Source organism: Strigops habroptila, chromosome 4 (assembly GCF_004027225.2).
Source record: "Strigops habroptila isolate Jane chromosome 4, bStrHab1.2.pri, whole genome shotgun sequence".
Classification (NCBI taxonomy): Eukaryota; Metazoa; Chordata; class Aves; order Psittaciformes; family Psittacidae; genus Strigops; species Strigops habroptila.
Window position 1 is genome coordinate 64243180 of NC_046358.1, and position 24926 is coordinate 64268105.

At 43.4% G+C, this 24926-nt stretch overlaps 1 long non-coding RNA gene across 1 annotated transcript; it reads right to left on the minus strand.

Annotated features, from left to right (window-relative positions):
* Positions 1–10475: 10475 nt before the first annotated feature.
* On the minus strand, positions 10476–13807 carry LOC115606679. Its single transcript, XR_003990965.1, has 2 exons — positions 12764–13807; positions 10476–10966 (listed from the first exon to the last, which is right to left on the minus strand). It is a non-coding gene; the product is annotated as an uncharacterized LOC115606679 (long non-coding RNA).
* Positions 13808–24926: the final 11119 nt, after the last annotated feature.

Genomic DNA, 24926 nt, shown 5'->3' on the forward strand with positions numbered 1-24926 from the left:
TGGGTATAAAAGATAACACTCCTATATTTTGCATATATATGTGTGTGTAAATAAGATTTTCTTCAGGCTCTTTCTTTTCCCTTGTGTACGAAAATGACTGTGTTGCTTACATGATAAGGTAAAATGCTCTTTTAAAATTCACATGCAGTGTTTTCGATAAGTATATCTCCCAAGAATAAACATACTTCTGTGGCCATTGGATTCAGTAAACATAGGGCAAACATCAGTTTGCTAGCCTGGAGAACATTCTAAGGCTGCAAAGGAAGCTTAACTTATTGTTATAATTGCAGTTTCTTGGCTTAAAAAACAACGCCGGGAATGTAACACAAGAGCTTGTTATGAGGACTTTCTTTCAGAAGGAAAGGAAACCCTACTGACTGTTAGGATTCGCTCTAAATGCCTATTTGTCATATGAAGGGCTCTTCCATAGGTATTTCAGCCATAGGTTCCTCTTCCTCTGAAAACTCACCAAGTTGTGTTTTTTAAAGACACGCAGGATGTGCTTTCAGACAACTTCTTTTTTGTTTGGTGCTGCTACACACACAGCTCTGTGTGTAACAGTAGGGGAAGAATGTTAACACGAATGAGAACAGAGAATAGAAATGCAATAAAAATGGAAATTAAATAAAGCCAAGATTAGATCTATTTAATAAATGCAAAGCCTGTGTCCCTTCAATCCTGGGAGCCAAAGTAAGGATAGAGAAAAGCAAGTCCTTCAATTATTCATGGATACACATCAGCAGCAAGCAATTATTGCCTTTGGTTATAAGGATTCAGTTGGCATTGAGCACTTAAACCAGATGTCTTTTTCAAAAAGAATCTATATAACTATGACAAGATATTAGCACCTATCCCCAATTATCTTCTTATTGGATCCAAGCTGTCATCCAGGAGAACATTTGTATTATAGTTGTGATCAAAATAAAATATAGCGAGTTATAATCCTTTATGGGGAACAGCAGTCCCTGTACACATACACCTCCTCCTTGCTATGGTTTAATCATAATTTCATTGCAATAGCATTCAACAAGGTATCATTTTAGGAGAAAACTCCATTTGCTTCTCCCTTCTGTGGAGGTCTGGTTCAATCTTTTCTCTCATAAACTGGATAATTGTAAATGGGCCAATGATTCAGACTTCTCAGAAGAACATACAAGTAGCTTTAAATTGCCACAAAGAGCATTCCATAAATACATGAAGGGAGAGAAAAATAACCCTCCCTCTCTCCTTATTGAGAGTGATAACAAAAGAAATTAGGTTCAGTTCGTCATTTAAATTCTCCAGTACGTTTTCCTTTCCAATGTGTTCGCAGGAGATTTGCATTTCTTCCTATCTTGGAGTAGCTTATCTGTCTCTCTAAGCTTTTGTTTTCACCCTCTGTTTTCTTTATAGCCAATTTAAATGTGATTTGACACTCCTTTTCAAATAAAAATGTAAACCATTGGATTAATGAGTTAGATTAAGTGTTCAGCTTGCTATCTGCTCCTGTCTGTTGTGAGTTAAAACTTTATTGGGAATGCAGAATTAAATAGTGATGTCAGTGCAGTTTATACAGAATTGTCCTTCCTTCTAGAAGCTGCTCTGTAAAATCCAGGGGGTCAAGCCTGCCACGGGACGTGAGAAAGGTGCTCCCAAAGGCAGGTTGGTTTGAGGCTGCAGCAATCGCAGATGTGCACCTTCCTGTACCTTAAATTCCCACTTTGTAGACAAACATGCAAATGATAACTTTCTAGATCAATGTGACCCGGGGCCACACACAACATAACAAAGCAACCTTGTTTACGAGACTTGCAGGGTGGAGCTTCAGCTAATGCAATCTTTCATGGCTACGGTGACTGTCACTGGTCCATCTAGGTAACGAAGGCTCCTCAGCAGAAGGCATGAAGGAGCTTATATTGTGTTGCATATGTTTTACTGCCTCTAGAGACAAATTTCACTCAATTTGGCCTTCTTTACTTTGCCATTTCCAAGTCAGGCTGCTTCCGGAGGACAGAAAAGTACATTTTAATATATTCTGACCAGAGCCATGAGGACCCCAAAATAGTTGCCACTGTTTTCTCCTCCTTCAGCGCTACTGAAATAGTACAGGTAGCATGTTGAGCTTAAAGTAAAGTTATTGCTTTGTAGAATAGAAGGATACACCTCTCTCAGTCCAAAAGATTGCATATTTTCAGGCACATAAAGATTACCTCTGTTATCCAAAAAAAAAAGGTTATAGACAAGTGCTAAAGATTGTACTTATGAAACTGCTGAAAAATCAATCTTAGCTCAATAGATAGACCATTTCGTATAAGTGATTTTCTTTTACTCTTGCTTAGGACCACAAGGAACACAGTACCAGGCAGCCAAAGCAGCAGCCAAGCACCTTAGAGCAGCTGATGGTTGTGTCATGCTGAGTGAAATGGAAAATTGCTACTGCTGAACTAGAAGTCTGTAATTCTCTCTAGAGCTTCAAGCCAAGAATACTGAGTTCTTAGATTGACTAATGAAATGGACGACGGTCACAAATAGCTTGTACTGTCAGTTAAATGACACCCAAAATTGGCCAGGTATGTCAGAGGGATGTTTTTCCTGGTTCTTGTGTAATCTGTGTGGATTTTTCATGGAAGTTTAATTAATACCCTGATAAACACAGGGCCTGGCAAAGGTCATTTGAAACTGTTACTTTTGTTAGCAACTCTATTGCAAGGTATGTATGTTCAATATATTCTGCCTAAACCATTTCAGACAAATGTCATTTGGGCTTTGGGGATAGCCTGTGGCCTCATTAAAGTTAGCGAAAGGGAAGGTTTGGTTCTCCTGGAGACTGAAGCAAAATAATGCATCTTTTTTTACTCTTCAGTCCAAAATAGCAGATCTTTAAACTACAAGAATTCTGAACCTTCTGTATTAACAGGCTTACTCCTGGGAATTTCGTTAGTAAACTCTTATAAAAAAAAACCAAAACAAAACAACCATCTTAAACCAAACAACAAATCAAGAACAGTTCAATAAACAATACAGAACAAAACTTATTCCAAGTAATCAAAATCTACTCATGTAATTGAGAGCACTGTGGGGTGGTGCCACAGTAATAAACACTTGAGGCTCCCAAGGCATTGGTGACGGTGACACCTCAGTGACTCACAGCAACTGTGAGACACAAAGGTTAGAATCTGGCTCCGTGAGAGAAAGGTGCAGGGAACATGTCTGGAGTCCTGCTGCTCAGGGAATGTAAATCTACTGGACTAACAAATTCAAACCAGGGGATGCAATAGTATCATACCTGCCTCAGGAAGTCTGTACACCCAGATAACAACTGCTCAAACAAACACAGCCCATAGCCCATAGTCCTTCTGCCTCGAGCCTTAATTTGTTACCGTGGAGAGAATCAGCACAAGGACTGGTTCCTTCTGTGCAGAATTCCCAAGTACATCCTCTCTTCTCTGACACAACAAAGGTAAAAGCACTTTTATTTTTCTGTTTCTTTTTTTCTTTTGGAGCAGCTCCTTTCAAACAATAACTGAACATCCACAAAAGCAACATTTTGCATTTGAACTATAAATCTGCAGGGGGAAAACCAGGCAACAAATTAAATCCTCCTCTATCAAAGAATAGTGCTTTTGTCCTAGTGAACATCCTTTATCATTCAGATAAGCTGCTGCAGCACTCAGCCATGCCAAACACCTATTCAAAGGGAATTCCTTTTCATTTTCCTTTTATTCCGTACCTCATACAATGTTCCCAGACAGCAATCATGATCTAACTGATTATTCAGCTGGATAGTCCCAGCGTTATCTTAATTGTTCATCCAACCTTGTTGCAACCAGCACGGTTTATTTCCAAACTCCATTTTCAGCTACTGGGTGAAAATAAAAAGCTTTAATCTTGGGATAGAAACAGAGAAGGAAAAATCTTATATTAAAGATTTAAAGGTTATTTAAAAGAATGGAGGAAGAGGGAGGAGCAAATGATGTGGTTACATTTTAACACTGAATGAACAAATACTGTAAGATGCTGATACATAGGCATATTGTCAAGCTAAAGGTTTGGAATCTTTTATCAGAGGTCCTCCCTAACTTTGTAGGAAAGGATATTTCTGTTATATATATGTATTTTAAATAGTCTTGGGCATTGCTGATGGTTTTAAATGTGTCTTTTATTAAAAAGAGTATAGTGCTCCTGACAACTTTTTAGTTGTGAATTAACAGCATGTATTGATGAAAAATCCTTTTGTAAGCACACCTGCACCAGCTCATAGAAAATACAATTTGGAGCAAAGGAAAAATCTAAGCAAAGACTGGACAATCTGCAGAAAAGTGAGACCAGTGGGAATAGCTGATTAAAAAAGATTCCCGCTGTAACTATGTCTTATGTGGAGGTTGGGTGTGCTGTTTGTCATCACTCACAATGTGCCAACACTACTGCATTCTTCTAAATGTTGTCCTTCACATTCTTCCAGTTTCTTCTATGAGGGGCACAAAGAAAGTGAGAGCAGGGTGGAGTTTTTTTCCTTCTCTGATATACCTGGCAACAGCTTCATCAAAACAGTGTCTGTGGAAGTTTACCTGCTTGATTCTGCTGCAGTTGGAGCCTCTGGCGTCTTCTCTGGCATGCACATACATACCACTCCTAGCAGGACTCAGGAAGGAGAATGTAGTTAGTGTATCTTTTCTGAGGGAGCGTAAGGTGGTAGGTACAGGACAGAGCTACAGCTCCAGGCCACTTCATTCTTACTGGTGAAAGGTAACAGCAACAGGGGCGCCTGGAGCATCTTTCTACCAAGCCAAGCAGCACCTTGGGAAGCAAAGAACAGGGAATCTCTGAAGCTGTCTTCTCTCCCAGCAGAAGATGATTTATTCCTGTATAAGGAATGCTTATAGAGAGAAAGAAGTCACCGTTGCATCCCACCTAGATCACAGGCTGGATGAAGCTGAGCAAGGCATCACAGCTATGCCCAAACCACTTTATTGGCAGGTGGGACTACAGCCAAGCCCCCTTACATATAATGCTTACCCAAGTTTGGTATTGAAGTCAGTGTGAACTGTCTGCAAAATGGCTGCAGAATACAGAACAATATTTTGCTTCTTTGGTTCTGTTTCTGTCACCCTGTTTCTTTTAAGGATTTAGCTGGCTGAAAGATTGAGGTGTGATCAGCAAAACAGTGGTGATGAGAGAGCGAATGAAACCCACAGGTCCCAGTAACAAGCTTAGAGATCTTGTGCCAGAGGTGAACTCTTACTTTCTCACAAGTTTGTCCAGGAAAAATAAAAAGATGAATTTAGTGTTGTCCCCATTTCTTCTGAGTGTTGGGTAACTGCCTTGAGACAGTGGTTTCAACTGAGGATTGTAGAGAAATACCATGGCCTATATCCAGATCAGCTGCTCCACTGAGCTGCACCTATGCAATGGTCAGTTTTTGGCTGCAAAATCTGCATGTGGTTCACTTACCTGCTTGTTGCGAGCTGGAATTGCTCGGCATTGGTGCAGAGTGCTGTGCCTGGAGATTCATGAAGCATTGGTGATGTTCAGGCACAGGTCTTGGGCACGCAGTGGTGTGTGCCTGTGCTACTGCTGTTCATGTTCTGACAGATGAAGAAACAGAACAGTGCAGATAACGCTTTGTGCCCCCCAGCACCGTAAGAAACCATTAATCCAGAGACCATTTGCTCTTCATTAAAGGAAGATTGCCTCTGCATAGGCGCAGTCTCATTTCATCATCTCCATTCCCAACTCATTCCTGGCTTTCTGAACAACTGCATAAAAAATGATGACTTGAAAGAGGGTGGCATCTCTGCATAACATTTTGTCATTTCCTCTAATTTTCTGTCTCTGCTTTTCTAATCACTGTCAAGGCTGTCTTCAAGTCTCAATTGCTCTATTTTTTATCTAAGCCTACATGAGCTATTTCTATGGCAGTCTTCTGTTCATTTTCCCATTATTTCTTAGCTAAAACTTTCCAATTATTTTGTCTTTAGTTAAAAGACTTCACTGCTTCAAATTCACCCTGGGCAACTTCATTATTTTCTTTTCCAGCTCCCTCCTGTGTCAAATATGGGACCACTTTTCACGATGTTACCAAAGCAATGTCACTCCAGTACAGTTTTCTAACACAGTGGTAACGGTGTTTGACTTACATTTCTTTTAATTGCTCATGGATTTCAATCTATTTTGTGAAATTCATTTGTATTTTAAATGCAATGAAGTGGAAATGTGGTGGAAATCTTTTAAATGAGTGGAGGACATGGATAAGGCATCATTGCCACCCTGCGAACGTTGACCCCATGTTGCATGCTGACAGAGCTATGTACTGTAAAAAGGGCTTGATAGAAATGGCTGATTTTTATTGATAAATGTGCCTAGTTAGCAGCATTTCTAAGGCACTTGACACCACTGAATCAAAGAGCTGACCTTGACATCAGAATATTGTACCTCATTATAGAGATAAGAATACTGAAAATAAACATCTATTTTACAGGTGCTTATTTCTCATACTTTTCTCTAATCCTTTACGTTTGCAATGCGTAAGTTATTATTAGAAATATACCTGAACCAATATGACAGCTTCAGATATTTTGGAAATACTTAAGTCTGGAGCTGAAAAGAGTATTTGCATGTAATAATTGCCTCACTGGTTAATACAAACTAAATTTCAGGCTTAATTTTCTTGAAATTTCAGGAATTGTTTTAACCTGGAGCCAAAGCTTATGCTTTTCAGATTCCTCTTGTAGTTTTCACTGTGACGTGAGTGCTGCAGTGGGATGAACAATGCTGATTCATTTTCTTGGCCTGTGTGATGCCTGATCATCAAATTCTCATTCTTTCTGCAGGAGCCAGTTCTGGCAGGTATCAAGGGAGGGCAAAGCAACATCTCTGGGGAAGGGAAAATGGGAGAGATCCAGCCTGTGTTTCCTGGAGTGCTGAAGCCTTCCCGTGAGAAGCAGAGGCACCTCAGTCCTGGAGGATGCGGCTCCTATGGGTGGACGTGGCTCCCACCTGCCCGTACGTAGAGATGGGTTCTGACCTACCGGGGCCTCAAAGAGTTGGAAGTCCATAAGAACTGAATATTTAAACCATTAGGGGGGTTTATGTAGAAATTCAGCAATTTCCTAAAAATGCTGCTAAAGCCTAATGCAAGGGCTGGGCATTTTTCAATATAAATGATATTTGTTCTTTCCACCTTTAGAAGGATCTATCACCTCTACTCCAAATACCATACTATAAATACTATGCTAAGATAGCATGAAGTTGCTGCAGGTGACTGGCCTCTTTCAGTTTGCTTGAGAGATCCTTTTTAGAACAAACAGTGTTCAGAAGGGGCCTTATCCCACAGTGAAAGGAAACACAATTAAGGGAAAAGAACTGTGGTCCTTGTGACCATGTAGTGTTGGCAAATGCCCACAGCAGAAGTGTGGCTTCAGCTTTTCTTGATAGCTCCAGCAGGTCTGACAACGCCCATTCCTCTCTGTCAGAAACTTCATAGCCTTCTTTGAAAGTGCCAGAACTTTCTCTGCCACCACTAAAGCCACAAAGGGGCCTTTATTTCAAGCTGTGAGAGGTTTGGATATCTTCTGAAAACGCAGATAGGTGTGTGTCCTTCCATGGTGCGTGCTGTTTGGGGCTTGTACCAGGTGCACTGCTGCTGTCCAGTATGTGTCTGTTTTCAGGTCACTAGAAAACATCAACCAATCTGTTAATTAGATTCCAATGAGTATGAATTAGAACACAGCCTTACCTGCCTCACAAATTGCTGTTTCCTCTGCAGCAGCTCTCTGCGAGATAGTACATGCCAGGAGTCTGCCAAATTTCAGTGGTGTTAAACTTCATGAGCTGAGATTATTCTGTTTCAAGGATATATGAGACAGGTTGTTTTTCTTTCCCCTGCTCCTTACCTTGCTCCTAGTCATTCTGTGCATCTTGCAGGGTCTTTTGTAGCTTAATGCAATAAATGCTGTGCTAGCATGTTCCATGGTAACATACGTGCACAGGTTTTATGCTTTCTACCAGCCACCGCTGTTCATTTACATCAGGAAACAACTTTGCTTCACAAATATATGATAAGAGAAAGTCATTGCTCAAAGTCACTGCCTCCTGAGCAGTTGTATTAAGAACTGTCTAATTCCAGTGAGCTCTTTGGAAAACAGGGAATTTGTTTTAAATATAATTATCCTTCTGATGCAAGTGGCTAATGAAAGAATCGTGTGTTTTGATTTAGTGTGGAAACTGGTGCTGGAGTCAGACATCCTGGATGAATTGTGTTCAGTCACATGTACTCTTTCAAATGTGTTTTAAATGGCCAGCAGCAGGTAAAAAGCTCACACTAGAATAATCTCTCACTGAGAAACTTGGAATAATTCAGGAGAGAGCTGAAGACTCTGTTGTTCCTCATATTTGGGGCATTTGTATTTGAATAATGCCAATTAAAAGTGCCCTTAGAAACAGCTGAAATAGGAAGAACTTCTGAGGCCTGTGTTTCTAATTACAGCTTGCTCAGAACTCGCAGTACCATGGCACCCAGCACTGGCAGAAGTTAGAAATGGCACCTCCTAGATGACTTTCATTGAATATTTTTTCTGTCTTGAGTTGAATTTTCAGCTATTTCATGAGTAAGTTTGAACAGACTCAAGCAATGCTGCACAAGAGGCCCAAGAAGAAGGGTGCAACAAGGAAAGGTGATGGACGAGGTGAAATCGGAGTCCTTCAGGGACCAAGACTCTACAAAAGCTTTATAGATTCTGTGATGTAAAGAGGTCGTGCAGGTGGAAGGTGCTTCCTGTGCTTCCTAATAAGCCTGCTCTCCTCTCTGCTGAAATAAAGAGGGGCTGATGCCTGTTCTCCATTAGTGACACTACCCTTGTGTTAAACTGTGTTTTGTGTCAGAAGAAGGAGAGGGGAAGGTCCATGGGGTCACCCTTCCTTCTCCTCCTGTGCTCTCCAAAGGTCGTGCCTGAAAGCTGCACTCAGGCGGAGGGTGAAACCCAGATCATTGAGTGGTTTCATTCCAGGCCAAATCCTTTCAACTGACACCAGAGCTGGAGAGTGGCTGAGGTTCCACTTCAGCAGGAATTGACCTCGGGCCACCCCGAGGGACACAATGAGGGTCTTGGTGGCCTCAAGTGATCACAGTGAGACATGTGAGGGTGCCAGGGGACCATAGGGCCTAATTCCTGAGCCCTGGGGGAGCCCCCCAGCTGTCATTTTGGGAACAAAGATGACCTTAGTGGAGGTCCTGATGCACTTTTGGTCCCCAAGGGACCCTGTGGGCTCACTGGGACAGGTCAGGGGCCCTCTGAGCAGCAAGAACAGGAAGGCCTGGCCCTGACCTGCCCTGTAGAGGAGTTTGTGTCTGGGTGACTGGAGAGGATCTCAAGGAGCAAGTATGGAGAAACAAATCACACACGTAGAGGGTGAGGGCTGGGGCATGAGGTCAGCACTTACTTAGAGCATGGGTTCATCCTGGGCCCTCACTGAACATACGGGGTTACTGCAGGGAACTCTACCCCAAAACCAGCATATGGGCTTGTGGGCAACTTCACCCAAAACTGGCTGTAAAAATTGACCTCTAGTAACCCCAAATGCTAATTTGTGACCTCAAGTAACCCCAACCTATGGGGTTATTAGAGGTCACTTTTACCCCAAAAATCTCAGCTCAGGGGTTACTTGTGGCCACCAATTAGCATTTGGGGTTACTAAAGGTCAACTTTACCCTAAAACTGTCTCTCTGGGGTCATCTGAGGTTACCAATTATCATTTGTGGTTACTTAAGGTCACACATTAGCATATAAGGTTACTAAAGGTTAACTCCTCCCCCCTCCCCATTTCTCCTCATTTAACCCAAATTGTCTCCTAACCCCTGCAGTCTCCTGCACTGCAGCACCATCAGGCTGTGTTGGGGTCACCCGACCCACTGGGCCACTTTGCCATCACCTTGAGGCTGGTGGGTCCTGCACAGGGACTCCGAGGTCACCACTTGGACCATGGCCCTGCCCCAAGCTGCTCCACTATCTCCTGTGTGTGTTGTCCAGTGCAGTCCCTCTCATACTGCCTTTGGGCCTCGGTTGTGCTTCGAGGCATGCAGGGGGTGATGGGGCTGCGGCTGGGATTACATACTGCAGTTGGGGTTACATCCTGCAGTTTTTTTATTTCAACAATTCATCCATTGTTATTCATGTCAACAATCAAAGGCATGTTCACTCTGTCTCCAGCTGCTGCCATCCATGACTGGTGTTAGGCCTTCCCTTCACCCAATGCTATTTAACACTCTGTGTGTATTTCCAACTGCACTGGGAGATGAAAGCAAATGCCTGACATTTCCTTAAAATGCTGGGAGCAAGGGCGGGAAGAGCAGATGGGAATTAATTAGCACTAATGACCTTAGGAAGGATGATTTTCTTTAACCATCTAACTAACTCCTGAGTCATGCTCTGTTTAACCAACTCAGGCTTTCTAGACTTCATTGTCTGCTGTGCAAATAAGAACACAAATACTCATGCAGGTGTCATAGATGTTTTTATTCTAAACAGGGGAGGTCATGGTGGGTATTTGCAATCATCTGTGTAATAGTACATACACAGGCCCTGAAAAATTCAGCTTCAAATGCACTTTCAACAGTGTAGGAACCTACACAAAGCTAACAGAACATCAGGAATGTTACAGACTATGGATAATTCCTCTGAATACAACACTCCCCGTACGTCACCGAGTTGTGTGAAGTGGCAGCTGCCATCACAGCTCACAGACACACACTGTGGTGCTGGATCTACTCTGTAGCACCAACCCATACCAGAATCTAAACCACATTTTCACCCACAGACAGAAAACCAAACCCTGCTGTGCCAAGATCTCCTTGTCAGCTCCATTCAGCAGGTACAGTCTGGAGCTGACTCCACTGTGGTGAAGCCGTGTGGCAGTGCCAGGGTGCAGAACAAGCAGAAGTCCTCTTCTACTGCCTCAAGGCAGTGATGGCTGCAGCAATCAGGATAAAGGTCTGGAAGGATAAAATCATTCCATCAGTTCAGAAACATTTTTGTCAGGAGCCTAAAACTCAGAAGCTGGGGAGCAAAAATACTTTATTTGCTTTTAATCAGCCCAAATGTGCTGAGCTTGGCTTGGGGTGTTAAAGCACTGAGTAAGTTGTCAATACTGAGTCAGCTCTGCACTGCAACCCAGACACCAGGTTCGATTCTCCGCACTGCCACTAACCACAGCATGTTCATTAGTGTCACTGAGACACAGCTGAGCCTTCAGCCTACAAACTGTAAATCCTGTGAGGAACCACTGCTGAAGTGAGCTTAGTGCTGAACTAATTTGTTGTAGGTGGTAAATAACCAGTGAAGTAATGCAGTGATTTACATCCCATTTCAAACCACAGCAATTCCAACACCTCTGGTCATAGTGGTCGGGCCAGAGCGTGCACAGATTCACTGGGTCTGGGTTTGGAACCTGTTGGCAACCACCGCTACTGGGACAACTTGACTATTTAGATAATAATATTCTATTTGCCCCCGCCATCCCTTTATGTGAAATCCTACTGCACAAAGGCAAAGCCTGAGACCCCAGTTAGAACCCAACAAAGAACTCCTATCTTTCTGCTGCTTGCCCCCATATTCCACTCACAGCTTCCTCCTTCCTGCATTCTTCTCCCTCTGCAATCCCAGCCCCTCCACCTCGCCTTCCACTCTGGGCTGGTGCATGTCCTGTGGTGGGAACAGGACCATGTACTGAGCCCACCTCGGGAGCACACCAGCTCTGCAACCTCCAAAGACATGAAGGAAACAGCCCCCCAAAGGAGGGAGCCATCCCTTGGTGCTGGGCTGTTTAAGGGCTGGGGCTGGTAACATTGAAATGCTTAAATTAAAGCAGGAAAGGTGCAATCAAGTGCCCAAGGGAACAGAGCTGCTTTAGAGAAATAAAAGGAGGAGATGAATAGGTGAGACAGTCTCTCATTACCAGAAGTGACTTCACCTACAGGCCTTCCTCTTGCCTCCCAGCAATGACATTGCCTTTCTTTCACAGCAGTTCATGCATTTCAAAGGGCCAACAGCATAAAAGGAATCTAAAAATAGGTGAAAGCCTCAAACCAAAGAGCAGCTGTTTCATTAGCAATAAGAAAAGCAGAAGGAGAAAGACTTGTAGGACAGAGCTCCCCAAGTGTGCCAAATGACTTGTAGTATTTGTATTTTATGCTATTGTCCTGGGTTCAGCTACAGCAGTCATTTTTCTCTCCTTCTCAGTAGCTGGTGCAGTGCTGTGCTTTTGACTTTCAGCCTGGGAACAATGCTGATAACACCGATGTTTTTAGTTGTTGCTAAGTAATGTTTACTCCGATCAAGGACTTTCTCAGCCTCATGCTCTGCCAGGGAGGAGGGGAAGTCGGGAGGAAGCAGAGACAGGACACCTGACCCAAACTGGCCAAAGGGGTATTCCATACCACAGCACGTCATGCCCAGTATAGAAACCGGGGGGAGTTACCCGGAAGGCCCAGATCGCTGCTCGGGTCGGGCTGGGTATCGATCGGCGGGTGGTGAGCAATTGTATCCTCTCCCCTTGTTATTTCCCTTATCATTATTACTATTGGTGGTAGCAGTAGTGGGTTTGTATGATACCTTAGTTGCGGGACTGCTCTTGTCTCAACCCGTGGGAGTTACATTCTTTTGATTCTCCTCCCCATCCCTCCGGGAGCAGGGGGAGGAAGAAGCGGGGGAGTGAGCGAGCGGCTGCGTGGTTCTGAGTTACTGGCTGGGCTTAAACCACAACAGCTATCTTGCAGAAATTCTTCTAGTACCTGGACATATTTCACACATGCAGCAACTGATGTAGCTGGGACCTGCCATGTGTGTGCTCTTCTCTTCTTATGCTGTGAAAGATCACTGTGAATCAGCGTCCTGGGTCACATATCAGCACTCTACAGTATCAGACATCCAACAGGATCACTGCACACTGGAGCAGGAGGCTGGAAGAAACTCAGGTGTGGCAGGAGGTCACCTGCAGAGGAAAGATCCTGGTGGGAGAGGCAGAGCTGCTGGGAGCTGCATCCTTGCTGTGCTAAGACACAGCAGCGGGACACACGTCCTGAGCTCAGGTTGATAAAGTGTCAAATGCAGGAGGTGGATTCTCTGCATCCTACATCTGCACTTCTCCTCCAGAGAAGAAATTATTTCCATGAAGATCAACGTTCACCCTTCATCCAAAGACTGCAATCCACCTAAAAGCTCATCCCAACATTGTACAGGCCAAGTTCTTCAGTTATCTTGGAAGGATGGCCTGAGAGCAGAATGCAAATGGTGGGCAGAACAAACTGGATTCAATGTGCTCAGTCCAGCCAGGATTCACTGTGTTAGCTGGAAAGACAGCAAGTGGAAACCCATCCTATGTGTGTGAGTACACAGGTATTTGAGTGGTTTAGAGCAGGTGTTGGGTTCAATGAGACTGAGTTTAGGGATGATGGCTCCCAGAGCTCATGGCTGCACCATCATTAGACAGCAGGGATGGACACACCGGCCAGGAATGAGATCAAAAAAACATATCAAGCAGAGTTTTAGGCCACTGACAGCTATGGTGTAAGAAGGGATAAAACAAGTCAAAGCTAAATCCTGAAGATTACAGAGCAAGGGAAGGAAGAGATGCATCGACACTCAGGCTACAAGCAAGACTTGGAAACAAGAAGTTCAACCCCAGTTCTATTAGACACCAAATTTATCAAGAATGGCTCGTTCCTCAGCCTTCACACAATCCACCTGTAGGACCACCACTGAGACCTTCATACTGAACTACAAATACTGCTAATAAGCAAAACCCAGAGACAAATCAAATAACATAAAATAAAATGACATAAAATAATAAAATAAAATACAATAAAATAAAACAAAAAATAAAATAAAATAAAATAAAATAAAATAAAATAAAATAAAATAAAATAAAATAAAATAAAATAAAATAAAGCTTATTTCAGTGGAGCCAGGATTCTGTTTTTAAAATTCAGATACTCCATCCCTGGCATCCATCAAGGCCACGTCGGACGGGGACGGGAACCTGGTCTAGTGGAAGGTGTCCCTGCCTGTGGCAGGGGGTTGGAACTGGATGAGCTTTAAGGTCCCTTCCAACACAAACCAGTCTGGGATTCTAGGATTCTATGAACTGGATGGAGGTTATACAGCTGAAGACTGCATCGTTCCTAGACTAGGACCAACAACAGTTTTGAAGGTACAAAATGACCACGAAATCAAGCTTGGCTGCCAAAGTCACACCTGAAGAGATGCTGCTACCTGGGAAAAGCAAAGCCAAGGGCAGCTTTCTGCACTGCCTCTCTTTTGCTGTTTGCCTCGGCTTTAGCCTTGGAAAGTACCTGGTGCTTTGAAGACCTTGGCAGACAGGGGTAGAACTAAGCCGAATTAAGCAATTAAGAAGTCCACATCTGAGCTACTTGGACTAGACTGTCCTTAAAGTTAATGGACATCATACAATTCATCATGCACTAAAATAGAGAGCTAAAACAGGGCAGATAAACCATACCTAAAAATGCCTGATCACCTCCACAGACTAATGAGGGACACCCAGAGTGCCCAGTTCAGTGGCACATGGATGTACATTGAGCAGTGAGAAGTGAATCCCACCCAGATTCCTGCCAGTCACTCTCAGCAGCAGGAATGACCCCTTCTTTCCCAATGCTGCCTGGAGAAACACCGGTGCTGTGCTTTGCTGCCTTTCTCTGCTGTCTCCCCTCACCAGATGCTTGAGCGCAAAGCTCAGGAATGTGTCAGTCAAGACTGAGATCCACAGCACACCTCCTTTCTCTGTCCAGGTCTGTTTGAGGGATGTGCCACTCCTCAGATCAGAGGTGCTGAACACTGAGGCATTCAGCCCTAGCTCTGTACCCACCACGCTGCACAAGAGCCAAGTGCCATGTGTCACATGAGTGGGATCAGTCCCTGCCTGGCCATGGCACACAGCACTGCTGCTGCGCCTGCAGCCTCTTCCTGCCCTCAATCACGGGTCAGCCCCGCGACAGCCTCAGGACTAAATGTGAAGCACAGGAGAGGAGCAGCAGCCAGAGAGATGGTGCCTTGTGGTTATCTTAAGGGAGGTGGGAAGAAGCCTGAGGGCGGCGGTGTGCCAGGCCAGGAGGGTTTAAAGACAAAACTGCCTGGCTGTGGTCTGCAGGGATCATTATTGGCAGGAAAGTCACCTTTGGGGCTGAGAATTACACGGTGCTCTTGGGAAGAAAAGCTCTTATAACTGAGAAGAAAAGGCTTTCCCTCACAGGCCTGATGAAGTCAGTGGGAAGACTTGCATGTATTCGAAAGCTTCACTTATCCACATTGTCAGCATCGCCTCCAGAGAGGCTCTGGTGGGGAACAGAGCTGCCAGAAAAGGATGGGAAAATGGTTTGGGCAGCACAGCCCAACCCAGAAACCAAACCTGACTGCTGCATCAGTTGCAAACGTAACGGGGGTGGGGCGGGCTGTTCATAAAATCTTCCCACATCTCTCTAATATCACAGCCTATTTCTCATGACCAGTGCTCCTCCATGACTACGCTGGTACCCAAGATCCATTTTCACCACAGAAGACCATGACTTCCCAGATGAGGGGACAGTCAGTGTGACTGGAAAAGCCTTCGATTCACGCTCTGGGTTGACCAGCCCATATCCTTTTCCTCAGGAATGTAGAAATCCATGCTATGCTTTAAGATTTGTATCTTGGGTTACTCTGAGCAGTTACCTTTCGTTCTCAACACTCATAGACAACCGGCTCTGAGGGAGCACATGGCTACTGACTGTTTGCTTCCTTCCTGCCCACGTTTCCCTGCTCCCGGCCTCTGGACTCTTGCTATCACCCAAGATATGCCTCTGCAGAGCATCTCCCAGCACAGTGCTGAATTCACTGCAGTAAATCCTGATGCTGGCCAGCAGTCCTCTGCTAGCATGCAGGAATGAAGGCTCAATGCTCACTGTTTATGCTTCCGAGGGAACCATGGGCACGATCACAGATATTTCCACTTCTAAGTATAAAGATACTTATAAGATGTTATAAGATATTTGACTTCCTTGTATTAAGTACTTAGAATAAGATATTATAAGATATTTCCACTTCTTTGTATTAAGTACTTAGAATAAGATATTATATTTCCACTTCTTTGTATTAAGTACTTAGACTTAATACAAAGAATTTAGTCAAAGCTACTTTGGAGTTACTAATAACTTACTGTTACAAAAACGGGTGCCTTTTGGGTGACTCTCCCAATGAGTGCCATGCAGATTCCTGGTAATTAGCCCTACAAATACCATCATTAAACTTTAAGTTAATAAAAAGAAAATGTGCAACCGAACGTGCTAATAATAGCACCAGCCAGTTTCTTCCACTGATTGTCTCAATAAAGATATTCTTTATAACACCTTTGGCGCAAATGGGGCCTTGGCATAATTAAATTTGATTTCACTTTCTTACAACTCTCAGCATAACTGAAGATTCCTAATTAGTTATAATTATTCTTTTCAGAAATGTGTTCTATTTAGTATAAACTTGTATTCCTCTGGCCAAATGCCATAGGTATTTATTATTATTATCTCCTACTGATAGCTTTTTAACTGAGACATTTTGACCGAGATAAATAACTCCATGCCTCCCAACCACAGGTCTTTGTGTGGCATCTGCTTTGGGTGGTAAAGTAATTTATGAAGTGAAAAACAGCAGTTTATGGAGATAAGATAATTTTCCATTCTACTATTTTAAGTAGAGAGAAAAATGCAGAGATAGTATCTTCTAAATCTAATATTTCCACGCCTCACGCCACCAAAAGTGGTAATAAAGTGGCCTGAAGAGAACTTCTGTTCTCATTAATGAAGCTTCCTCACCTAATGGTGATTCCCTTCTGCTGGAAGACATCAGACAAGTGGACTGCAATTTCCTCTCCATGGCTACCCATGAGTACTCCTCATGCCTCTCAGTGAGAGCTGCAAGTACTGCAAGGCCAGTCGCATCCATGCCCAAGAAGCCCATGGCTGGCTGGCTGCCCATGAGTACTCCTCATGCCTCTCAGTGAGAGCTGCAAGTACTGCAAGGCCAGTCGCATCCATGCCCAAGAAGCCCACCCTGGTACCAGTAAAAGACGTACTTTGGCCTGTGTCAGTGCAGTGCTCGACGAGGTCACCCCAGACACAAGCCACACCCATGTGTGACCTGTGCTCCTGAAGCCGTGTGTTGCCAATTACAAGAGTAAGCAGCAAAACCCCCTCCGTTTTCTGCACAGTTGTGCCCCGAGCTGGAAAAGCCCAGATGTGATCTCTCACAGAGCTCACTCCAGCAAGAGGCAGAGGCTGAATTACCAGCTAAAGTGGAAATAGGTAACAAGTGACAAACCCGAGAACAAAACACCAGAACTTAGTTGCTTCTCAAGAAAGTAATGAACCTCAGGAGCTCACAGGTTGCCAAGCAAGTTAAATAAACATATTTCCCTTTTGAAATCTGGGCAATTACAGCAAGTGGAATTGACTTAATGCTTGTCTTCCCTCTAACGCGCTATAGGTACCAATCTGTACAGAAGGGAAATGGCAAGACAAACCTATATCAAAGTGAAACCAACATTAAAGGAAGGAGTTGGAGCCTATCAGGGAGAAGTGCACAACTTTACATTTTATGGAAGTTATTTTGTTGTAGAGATGCTTACCATTACTTCAGTGCTTTATATTCACAGAGGTAGGACACAGTATGCCTTTGGAGGTGATCACACACAAGGCTTCAAAAAAATCCACCAGCAAGTTAAAAGTAATTGAATTTAGAAAAGCCCTTCCCCAGCACTTTAGGTCAACAATAGAATCACAGCGATTGACAATAATGTGAAAATTACCAATTCAGTTGGTTTTTGTAGGCTTAGTCTCAGACTCAATCATCTCCTCTGTCAAGAAATACACTAGACAAAATTGGTTTAAATGATTCAGAACTTTGAAATATCGAAATTTAGTATCTACCATGACACTTCCAGGTGCATCCATTTGAAAGACAAGCCCCTGACTGTATCAAAATTATTTCGGTACCTAAATTTGTCGGTTTATGGAATAGAGCTAAATCCAGCCCGCAGTTTCTAATATCCAGTGTCAATGATGATAGATGAAACAAGAGGCTTCATGTTTGGCATATAAAGCTCTATTCTAGGTCACTGACAGTAATCCTCCATTGAAAAGCAGAAATGAGCTTTATAGTTTCATTAAAATATTACTTCTCCTTTTCTGTATTAAGGATGATTTCTTACCCTGTTCTCTTTCTCTGTTTGCATTTGGTGCAGATATCTCATTAGTGATGTAAAGAAGCAACTCAAAATTTAATGATTAATTTTCATGTAAATCTTTCTTGTCTAAATAATTGATGGGAAAGATGAGCACAGGCATTTGGAGTCAGTGGTTGTTATTCCTTCTCCTCGGTTGTTATTCTTTTCTCATCTCTGTAGCAGTGCTGTCAAGCTCAAGCCCCTTAGAGAACACACCCTTTGGAGGAGATGTCTTGAATTCCTCAGCCTCGTATCATTCCAGATGGGGAATTATCTGGGTACAAATCTCTGCTCTGTCCTCCAAAACCTATACATTCATCTTGCCTCCCATATGGATAAGTACCTGATTTTGCATAAAGTCCTTAATCTTCTGCATCACAAGGAGCCTGGAAGGCCGCAGGCAGCTGATCCTGTGGCTGGCCTGTTTGGCCAAATGCCTATCTAAAAATGCTCAAATTGAGTAAACTAGGCAAAAAGGCCAGGCAGCAAAACGCTATTGCCCCACATCATCATCTGTGCTGACAGGATTCAGTTGTGTTCTGCTCCTCTGCAAGGATCTTCCTCTGCTGGGTTCACGGACATTATTTCTGGAGAGCCCAAACTACTGCCATAGCATTGAAACTACTCCCTCTTCATCCAAACTCTTCCAGCCCTGCTTTTCATTACTCAGTAATTCATATTTATGAATATACGGCCCAAGGCTGTAAATAAATTTCAGATGGTCCCTTAAACCCCAAGGGAGAAAATATCTGGATCTATCAGGGCATCTCCTAGGAAAGAAACAGAGTCTCTTCCATGGTCTTAAGACAGCTTGCATGATGTGATTTTCACAGCATTTAATATATTTAATAAACTCATAGAATGACCTGCTTTCATAACGTCTAAGTTTAAAATTTCATTATAACTTGAAGAAAATACTCTGGACTAGAAAACAGATTATTCTGAGGAAGATAAGTTAGCGGCTTCCTCCTACTCTGCCCTGTTAACATTTTAATAGATAAGTATTTCCTTTAAAAGTTAAAAAGAATTGTAAGCTGTTACAGGGAATAAATGTTACAAAGATAGAAATCTCTACTGCCATTTACATGATAAGTTAAAGAAAGTAACCATCTTCTCATGCTTGGGGGTATTTTCCCCTCAGAAGTCACTTTTTAATCTGATTTAAATCCAATTAAGTCTGAACATCTAAAATGAAGAACAAGTCTTTGAATTTATGTACAACTGATTTAAGTAATCACTGTCTCATTGCAGAGCTACTAAGCAAACAAGCTATGAAAAATAGATGCGAAATTGGATCCAACTCACAGACAGCCTTGATTTTGTTTTGAAAATAAACAAGCATTCTGCACAAAGCATGGGCCTTTGTCTGCCACCAGCAAGTCAAAGCTGTGGTTACTGGATTTAAAAAATAACGGTAAAAAATGATTCTACAGTTCATAAAAAAAGACACTGAAGTTTTTACCTTCACATTTACACAGAAAGCACTTGCATGCCTTGACAAAGCCTTCTCCAGACAATCTGGGGACACTGCAAACACTGAGAGCACCCCTGCTTCAGCAGCTCTACCCTGATTTCGGCCGGCCGCACAGTTAGCACTTAGCTTCTTCACCTTCATGGAATCAGGGAATCATGAATGGTTTTAGTTGGAAGAGACCTTAAAGCTAATCCAGTTCCAACCCCCTGCCACGGGCAGGGACACCTTCTGCTAGACCAGGTTGCTCCAAGCCCTGTTCAACCTGGCCTTGAACACTGCCAGGGATGGGGCAGCCACAGCTTCTCTGGGCAGCCTGTGCCAGCGCCTCAGCATCCTCATGGGGAAGAACTTCTTCCTATAGTCTCATCTCAATCTCCCCCTTGTCAGGTTAAAGTATTCCCCCTCATCCTGTCCCTACAGGCCCTTGTCAAAAGCCCCTCTCCAAGTTTCTTGTAGTCCCTTTAGGTATTTCTCACACCACCTCTAATCAGGAGTGCTGGCTTTTGCTGGCTAGCTGCTCTCAGCATGATGCCAGGCTGAGAGGTGTCCCACCATCTCTTGTCCTCTCCTTATCTCAGATGAAGGAGGGGCTGGGCATCGGAGCCTGGCTCTGACCCAATGGCATCCACGTGCCCCGCAGGCTCCTGACCCACAGGCCGCTATCACCTGGTATACCTCTGGTCACTGCGCTGCTCCTGAGCGGCTGCCAGAGCTGCAGAGGGGTCAGGAGGGAGGAGAGGCTGAAGGACAGGTAGGAAGCAGCACCCTTTCATCTGTCTGTTGATCTGTGAACTTCTGTTCTCCCTCATTTGGTAGTGCTGACACAGAATACTGATCAGATTGTGCTTTACCAGCCTCAGGCTACCATTTCCGGGTAATTAGTCCAGGTATCCCACACTTTACTCTGACTTCCTCATATATCGAGCAACTCAGGTAATCCAGGGACATTTCAGAAGCATGTCTGAGATCTGGAAATCTCAGTTACTGCCACATCTTATCTGTAAGTTGAAGAAACAGTGCGTTATTGTCACCACAACTGTAGCATGCTGCATGTTACAGGATATCATGATTGTATAACTACAGGATAATGGAATAACTTCAAAGCTCCCTGTGATAAAATACCTTCCATTAAAGCTGCTGTCTGCTCCATATGTGGAAAACCCTATCTCACCAGTGGGATGACAGTGGAATGCTGCCAGGCACCATGTGGCTCAACGCCTGATATAGCAGCTTCTCACTGTGGGTCACAAGCTCCATGGCTGCAGGCAGAGCACCTCCCAAACTGGTTAGTACAAATCAATGTGGGCATCCAGCTCCCTCCAAGCAACCCCACTGATATCTTTCCTTCCCCTTTCACATGCACGCTCCCATACACTGGAACTGCGCTCTCAGAGATTGCACGTGGAAAAGCACTGTGCAGCAGCAGCTCATTCCTGACATACCTATCGCCATCTATCAGAGTTCATATCCACTGTCAATGCTGCTTGCAACAGCTCGGAAACCTGCAGCTCTTCAGCCTGGGCAGTAAGAGCGAAGATGGCAAGCCCCAAATGACAGCTCTGAACTCACTGCCTCACCCCTTTCCATGAAATTAAGTTTTTCCTCTTCTTCTCTGTTTTTTTCTCTTCTTTTGAACAATGGAACAGATTACTAAGCTCTCAGAGGACAAGGAATGGGAAATCTCACAGATGTGCCTTGGAGATACATCTTAGGTGTGCAGACAGGGAAAGGCACTTACTCAGATTATTTCTTAAACCCAGCACAATTCTGTACACCCATCTCAGTGCTGGAGCAATGGGAGCTGTCAGCTCATGCTGTCGTTTGCCAGGTATTTTTCTCAGAGGTTTAAGTGAAAAGATTACTCAGCTAGAAGTCACCTTAATTTCTTTTTTTTATGATACTTGTTTTGATAATCCAAAATTTACCACAGGTTGGAAAAAAACCTCAACCAAACTTCAGTAATTTTTAAGCCACATGAAGATTCTCCCATTCAAGTAACATCTCAATGTTCCAATTTCTCATCTTGTTCACAATCCCTACCTAATAACCCTCGGCACCTGTCCTGCTTTGGGCTGGGACAGCGTTAAGGAGCGTTAATTTTCTTCCTTGTAGTACAGTGCTGGGGTTTGGCGCTAGTCTGGGAATAATGCTGATAACATACTGATGTTTTGGTACTTAGTTGCTGGCTGTGGTTAAGCCACGACAACACTGAAGAGGATTAAGCAGCAGAATGATTTTTACACAGCATGTCATACTTGCCAAGGATTACCTGGATGCCATCAAAGGTCCAAGCATCTGGGTTGGAATCACAGGTATTTCTCTTCCTCCACAACCAGCACTGAAGAGCCCACAGGCAACAGCAGTAAAGCAAACAAAGCCCAGGTTAGCTCCCAGTGCTTCTCAGGGCTTGTTTTTAGTCCTGGACCTCACCACCACAGCCATCAGCAGCCATGTGAAGTTGGTTTCCTACATTGCCACACTGCACTTGTAAGCTGCTCTGGTATTGCCATCTTACCTGGTATCTTTAAGTATATTACAGTCCAGTCAGCCCAGGTGCCATAGGGAACACATTTCTGTTCTTCTTTCCTTTAAGGTTCATACACAGCAGATCTTTTTCTGGGTAATTTTTTCCCCTGAACATTGACAGCCAGGAAAACTGAAAGAAAAACATTGAGAGATTTGAACCATTTTCTCTCTGTTCTGGAAAAAAGGTGAGTTAGTTAAAAGATAATAAAAAGTGATGGATTTGGAGGACAGCAAAATTAGCTATGATGTATTTTAAAGCACTTTTGATGTATTTATTAGAAGTCAACATGTGCTCCAAAAGAAATCCCAGTGCACTTTCAAAAAAATTGCATGGCTCAAAAAAGATGCACTTAAGAAATGAATCAACACTTGTTTTTAAAGTTGCATTGGGGTTTATCAGTGTGGTACCAGTAGTAGGGAAGGTTTTGCTGCAGCACTCTAATTAGCACAACCAACTAATACTATAAACATTAGCACAGCAAATTCACAACAATAGAGAGAGATGGGTTTATGCACAAAGCATTTTTCAAGTATTTATTACGGAATAGTTTTCCCCTCCCTTGCCTATACTGCACTCACTGTAGGAAAGGCAACAACAGGAAAATAGGATGGACATTGCTGCTGGCAGTGCACCTTACTAATGAGGTGGCATTCATTATCTTCTACTGCAGAAATGGATTTAGGTATGTCACCATTTCAAATATATCAGAAGCAGTCACAATTGAGCTCCATTTCCCACTTATAAGCCCACAGGCAGAATCAAGGAAGCCAAGGCAGGGGGAGGAGAGGGAAGAGGAGTGAGGCAGGGAAGGAAGAAGCCACAATTTAGAATTGCTTGAGACTGCATTTGATTCAGAAAAACAAGGTATGTTAATTCATACACACACAAACAGGCTCCTATTAGTCAAGGCTCAACCAGCCTCCCAGAAGACAGTTCAGTGGTCACTATCTACCTTGACCAGATGAAATCCCTTAATCCCAATCCTCCTGAACTTTAACCCACTGCTATTCAAATTTGCCGTAAAATCTTTTATTACTTGCTTTGCCATGTTATGACCTAATCAGTAAGTATATTATATCCTAGTAACTTGTATGTGTTCACTTTGGCACACAGCAGATGATAGGTTAATCTGCCTTCCTGAGCTAGCTGTAAATAAAAACACCCTATTTAAAAGCCAGAGAAGAATTCATACAGCAAGATCAAAAGATGCTGCTCCTCATCTTACATTAGAAACATGAAAAGACAGATCCTTTCCTATTTGGAAAACCATTTTTTTTCTCTTCTCCTCACTGTTTCCTCAGTGCTACATCACCCCTTCAGCGCCTCCCATAGGCAGAACAAGCCGTTCACTTCAGACCTGGAGCTGCACCTGAGCATGCCTTATGGGGGCTTCACAGGCTGGGGAGGAGGGAAGAGCTGGGCAGAGGCACCCACAGAACCAGTTCTCTGGCCACTGAACCATCACCACCTACCAGACCACGCTGCTCCCTGGACCATACCACAGCCCCAGGAATGTTCACTGAGATAACCCCGTGCAACAAGTCAACTCACAGGTTGGATCAGCACCAGCCAGTTTGAGAGTCTGACTGCGGAAAAGGCAGTGATCAAAAACCTATTGGCATTCCCACGTTCCCAGTCTGGTGTGTAACTCATGGCAGGGGACGACACTGACTTGCAAGAAGTCTGTTTTCTTAGAAGAACAGCAGCTTGAGTGAAAACAACCTTGTCAGGAGATAATGGTCTCCCTTCCCCCACCCTGCACTAAGCAGCTATTAAAAGCTACCAGAATACAAGAGGCAAAATATTTACTGCATGTTTATTTAAATATACTACACAGTCACCTTGAATTATAATATCACTCCTGCTTCTAGCTGCAATTTTAACCTTCTAGCATTTTCTTTTCTTCAAGCCAAGATAATAAATTAGGCAGGGAAACAACACTGAAGCGACTACTTCACTATATGCTCAGTGGCTGCTAAAACTCCTGTGACGTCTTGAGTTCTGCTAAAATAGAACATATTTAGTATTTTGCTAAACTAACTGGATGTATTGAAAGTCAATGGTAAAGCAACAGGGCTCTGACTATGTGTGGTCCTGGGAGAGCTGTGAACTTCTGATTTGGAGTTTTTGACAGTGGCAGAAGTTACAAATAGCAGCAAGTGCTCTGCAGCACTTCACTGATGCTCCCCCTGTGCAATTTGTTTACTACTTCAAGATATTAGACAGCCAAAGATTTTACTTTCCCTGCTAGTAGCCAATACGCAAGAAAGAAAGCAATATAAAAATAAATATTTACTCTGTAACAAGCAGTACAGTACATCATCACTCAGCACTGATGTTGTTAGAGGATTGCAAATCAATAATCAGTTCTGATTCAGTAACTTTGTAAATCATCTGCTTCTATCGCCACAGAGTACACTCTGCTGCAGCAAAGCCTTCTCTGCCACACTAACCAACAATTCCCTTTAGGAAGTCTAAGACTATGTCCTGTCAAAAGCTTTCTCATTGCCTCACTACTTAAATAAGTGACATGGCTCAGTTGTACAGAAATTCTGCAGAAAGGGCTAAATTGTAACCACCCTCACTAGAAAATACCTACTGCTCTTCACTGATCACCTCTGGACCTCCACACTTGTTTTAAGGTGCTGTTTGGTTTGGTATCTAATGTCTGAGAACAACCTGGGC